Genomic DNA, 5,859 nt, shown 5'->3' with positions numbered 1-5,859 from the left:
TGAAATGTCACTTTTAAGTTTAATTTCAGTTTAATTCTCCAAATGAGACAGACCCTAAGTGATCAAGAACTAAATAATAATTTGCCAGTCAGAATCCTGATTGTCAAGAATAAAGTCCTTCGGAAATTCCGGAAGGAATATTTTCAGAAATTAAGGCAGAATTTTTTTTTATTTTACAGAATAATTTGCGTAAATTTTAGCAAAAAATATGTCCGTTATTTGTGTGTTATTTATCCTTCAATTCTTGTAACAACAACATTTTTAGTTGAAATTAATTTGCAATTTTTCGATGTTTTTTTAATATTTTGACCGTATTTGAATTGCAACCAAAATCTTCGAATATATTTGCGAAAACTTCTCCGAGAAATCCTGCAGAAATTCATTATTCGTGTGCAGATTCATCCCAGAAATCGCTGCGTTCAATCCTCCTGGAATTATCCCTAAAATTTCCTTTGGAAATTGCTCTGGAAATCCCTGCGGAAATTGTTTTATAAATTCCTTCGAACTTTTTCAATAAATGCTTTATGTATGCAATAATTTCAGGAATTTCTCAAATAAATTCTTCCAGTAGTAGATTGTAACATATTGTCAATCTTTTAACCCTTTCAGGGCGACTTTTTACCTTTTTTGCACAACAAAGTTGTACCGAAAGGCTATAGGATTACTCCAAAAAAAAACGGTATATATGTGGTAGATAACGTGGCAGATAACCGTGTGGTAGATAACCGGTCATCGGACCGGATAATCTGCATACCGTATCGAACGACAACGGCCAACGATGCATTAACTCTGCAGCCTCCCGCGGAATGGTAGTCCAAAGCACTTTCTTCCCTCGCAATAATATCCACAAGGCCACATGGAAATCACCTAATCAAGTAACGGAAAACCAAATCGACCACGTTCTAATCGACGGTAAATTCTTCTCCGACATCACGAACGTACGCACTTACCGCAGTGCGAATATTGAATCCGACCACTACCTCGTTGCAGTATGTCTGCGCTCAAAACTCTCGACGGTGTATTGCTGTTCCAGAGAAAATTTTCCTTTTTCCGGTTCAATTTTCAAACTACCGCAGCTGTCACTTCATACTTTTTCTCTGCTATTTGGCATGACATTCTACGATGACAACGCCAATTACCAGGTTTTAGTTTTAGTGTATTGAAGATTTGCAGGCTGACGGTAGAACTTTGACAGCTGCGGTAGAATTTTGCGGAATCCGCAAAATGGAATTTTTTTAAAAGATCCGCAATACAACACGCATCAGAGTCGTCCGCCACGGCTAAACATTGAGCGGCTACAAGACGGTAGACTATCCCAAGACTACGCGCAGCAGCTGGAAGTAGCACTCCCAACGGAAGAGCAGCTAGGCGCAGCATCTCTTGAAGATGGCTGGAGAGATATTCGATCCGCCATTGGAAGCACCGCAACCGCTGCACTATGCACGGTGGCTCCGGATCAGAGAAACGACTGGTATGACGGCGAATGTGAGCAGTTTGTTGAGGAGAAGAATGCAGCATGGGCGAGATTGCTGCAACACTGCACGAGGGCCAACGAGGCACGATACAAACGGGCGCGGAACAGACAAAACTCGATTTTCCGGAGGAAAAAGCGCCAGCAGGAAGTTCGAGACCGTGAAGAGACGGAGGAACTGTACCGCGTTAATAACGCACAAAAGTTCTATGAGAAGTTGAACCGTTCACGTAAAGGCCACGTGCCACAGCCCGATATGTGTAAGGACATAAACGGGAACCATCTTACAAACGAGCGTGAGGTGATCCAAAGGTGGCGGCAGCACTACGAAGAGCACCTGAATGGCGAAATGGCAGACAACGGTGGCGGTATGGTAATGAACCTAGGAGCACGCGCGCAGGACATGTGACTTCCGGCTCCGAATCTCCAGGAAATCCAGGAGGAGATCGGCCGGCTGAAAAACAACAAAGCCCCTGGAGTTGACCAACTACCAGGAGAGCTGTTTAAACACGGTGGTGAGGCACTGGCTAGAGCGCTGCACTGGGTGATTACCAAGGTTTGGAAGGATGAGGTTCTGCCGCAGGAGTGGATATGGAAGGTGTCGTGTGTCCCATCTACAAAAAAGGCGATAAGCTGGATTGCAGCAAACTACCGCTGTTACCGGACTATCGCCTGCACCAATGAGATTTTGGCTTCATACCATGCTTAGCTTAAATGTATTATTTTGCTACCTTTGAATATTTTGCTACAGGGAGAGCTAGAATTTAAATATGAATTTTTGATGTATATAGGATGGCTCATATAGCTTTGAATTTAGGCCAAAACAAATTGTGAACTACCCCTAATTCTTCTAACCGTGAGGAAAAAAAAGACTGCAATATTAGGCGAAATTTAAAAGAAAAATTGTTCAATGAGAAATTAATTCTACTAACCTAATTAACACTACTCGCATCCCATCATTGCCGACCAATTCTGCGGATTCCTGTTTCCGGCGCATGAGAAGAGAGGATGAGAGCATGAGAGTCAAGAGGAGAATTGCCCCGATTGAGACCGAGGGATTAGAGGACAGGTAGTGGATTCGAGACCGTGGAAGCGGACACACGTCGTCGCATGCTCCCGAAAATAACTCGTTCTTCCTAAATCGCACCAGTTGTGTTGGACAGAGATTCTGGTGGAAAAGAAAAACTTTTGGAACCCTAGTGGTAGTGTACCGCGAAAAATCTTTAAAAGGTGGTCCAAAGTGAAAAAGGGCAGGACCAGTTAATATAGCCCACGGACACGCGAACCGCTTTGTAGCATGACTGGTGTGCACGTGACATTGTCGCAGCAGTAAAAGGGAACCGACAGTCACCAGTGTCCCGAGACGATCCCCCCAGGCATCACGTGGAAGACTAGTTTTCCAAGAAAAGTATCCGGAAGGCCTTGGCAAGGAAATTACCCAGCAGGCATCCAAAAATCGAGGTGGTGGTGGCGAGCTCTAGGCTGGTGGCCGACAAGCCCCCTCGTTATTGTCGAGCCACACGTGGCGAGTGAGCGGCAACGTAAGTTTTGGAGGTGAGGGGTGTTGTGAGGTCCGGCGGGAACACCCCCGCTCACACAACCCAAAATCCGATGAGTTGCCGCCCCGCTCACGAGCTCTAGGGACGTCACCTTCAAGTTGGCGCTTAACCCACCGTCCAGCCTTACTTCGTCAACAACGTTCTACCCAGACGAAGGTTAACCCAGCGGAGAAACTTCATCCACACTCGAAGGTGATCCCAAACCGCAGCGCGAGGATCGAATTCCAGAAGCCAAGCCAGGATCCTAGCAAACAGCCGGTATGATAATGTGGATAGATACGCAGCTTTGATTCCGATCCCTGGGAAGAACGGTGCCTTCCCCGGCAATCCTCAGCCTGTAGCTGTGAAGGTATGTTCCCGTCCGAAATCTTCTCGCATGCATTATAAGGGCCCCAACGACTGCAGCACGGCCGCAACGAATCCCTTTTTTCCTCCTATCCTTTCCGAATCCTTTCTTCTTAATGCTACTTAAATAAAAAAACATAAAATGAATCTTTCATTGTTTTCGTTTTAAGAACTGAGCCTTAGGTGCATGCTTGTTCCGCCATCTATTTCTATTTGTTATGGTCCGCTTCGATTGTGAGTCTTCTCGGGCATGTGAGTGACCGACCCGAGATGAGAGTAGCCCTGAGCTAGCCGCTGCTTACACCGCGCAATCACATTGCTGAACGCATCCTTGCCTCACACCAGCTACGACCCGGATAGGGTCGGACAGGACCCCATTGTGCAGCACTCTACACGAAAAGGCCTCATACTGTGCTTCGATGAGGCCGATGATTTTCTCAGGAACCCCCTTGCGTCTCAGGGCGCCCCACATATTCTCGTGATTGAGACGGTCGAAAGCTTTTTCGTAGTCAATGAATACCAAGTAAAGGGACTCTTGGAATTCGTTGACCTGCTCCAAAATTATGCGGAGCGTGACAATATGGTCCACACAGGATCTTCCGGCACGGAATCCGGCTTGCTGCCGCCGGAGAGTCGCATCGATCTTCTCCTGAATCCGGGCTAGGATAATTTTGCACAGAACTTTGAGAACGGTACACAGCAACATAATGCCTCGCCAGTTATCGCATTGAAAAAGTTGTTGGAAGTGCTCGAACCAGCGTTTCAGCTGGTCAGTTGGGTCGGTCAATAACTGATCATTCGCGTCTTTCATAGGCATCGTTGCATTCATCTTCGCCCCGCTTAAGCGTCGTGAGATATCGTAGAGGAGGCGAATGTCCCCGGTTGCGGCGGCTCTCTCTCCTTCGTCGGCCAGAGAGGCTGCCCACGCTCGCTTGTCCCGTCGACATGAGCGTTTTACTTCCTTCTCAAGAGCCGCGTATCGTTGACGGGCTAAGACTTTGGCTCCTCTGGTTTTCGATCGCTCTATCGCGGCTTTGGCTTCTCTTCGCTCCTCCATCTTCCTCCAGCTCTCATCGGCGATCCATTGTTTTCCCTGGGTGCGTAGTTCGCCCAGATTGTTCTCGCTGGTGGCGATGAAGGCATTCTTGATGGCGGTCCATTGGTCTTCCACGCTGCCACCTTCCGGAATATCTGCAGCACGCGTCTCCAGTTCTTCAACGAAGGACCCCTTCACCGTGGCATTTTCCAGGCGGCGTGTGTTGAATCGTCGTCCAACTATTTCCTCCTGCCGACGAATCCGCGCAATGCGCAGGCGTATTTCGCCGATGAGGAGGTGATGATCAGACGCGATATCGGCACTACGTTTATTCCGTACATCAAGAAGGCTCCGTTTCCATTTTCGGTTGATGCAGATGTGGTCGATTTGATTTTCTGTAAAGCCGTCACCCACGTGACCTTGTGAACCGGTCGATGAGGGAAGAGCGATCCCCCGATCACCATGTCGTTATTACCACAAAATTCTGCGAACAGCTCTCCGTTTTCGCTCATTTCTCCGAGACCATGGCGTCCCATAATGCGCTCATGGTTCGAGTTGTCGGATCCGATCTTCGCATTGAAGTCGCCCAAACAGATCTTGATATCACCCTTCGGAATTCTATCTACGACGGCATTGAGCTGACTGTAGAAGTTCTCTTTGTCTTGCTGATCGGCAGCATCGGTTGGCGCATAACATTGGATTATAGTAAGGTTTCGGACCCGTGTTCTAAATCTGGCAACGATTATCCTTTCACTTATAGGTTCCCACTTCTTAAGCGCAGAGTGTGCCCCACCCAACTGCGCGATGCCGGGGGGCGTGTTCACCTCGTAAACCAGAGTATAGCAGAACTTGTCCCGACGGCGTTCTGTGTTCTCCAAAGTTTGGCCAAAGGACTTCACTCAGTCCCAGGATCTCAAGCTTCATGCGGCGTGCCTCATTGGCAAGTTGTGCCAATTTACCCTGCTGGGCTAGGGTTAAAACGTTCCATGTTCCTATTCGTGTCCGTTGTTTCGCGCTAAGAGTCGTCGCCGTAAAATCAGTCCGTATTCTTTCATTATCGGATTCTCGAACAAATTGATGTTTCGGGGACAGTAGGTTGTTGGCCCAAGGTTCCCTATCCACCGGGATGGGGCTGCCATCTTAGGTATAGCTTCCGGGGAATAGCATTTCATACTCAGCCGCTGGATGCCAGAACAGACGCTGTTGGAGTCCTTGGTGGACAGACGCTCGATCAGTCGGGTCAAATTTGTTTAAAGTCCCACCCAACACCAGGACTAGGCTAGTGCACTTTGAGTGGCACACGGTCGCTTTGATAGGGCCTGTTTGGGAACACATGCAGCTTTTTATAGAAGTTCAACAGAGCCCACTGTCGAACCCCACCACATCCTAGGCAGAATGCGTGGTTGGCGAAGTGCAGCCATGGACCGAGCTGAATGGAGAAGACTTTT

Source organism: Armigeres subalbatus, chromosome 3 (genome assembly GCF_024139115.2).
Source record: "Armigeres subalbatus isolate Guangzhou_Male chromosome 3, GZ_Asu_2, whole genome shotgun sequence".
In the NCBI taxonomy this organism is placed as follows: domain Eukaryota; kingdom Metazoa; phylum Arthropoda; class Insecta; order Diptera; family Culicidae; genus Armigeres; species Armigeres subalbatus.
Note: the sequence above shows the minus strand (reverse complement) of the source record.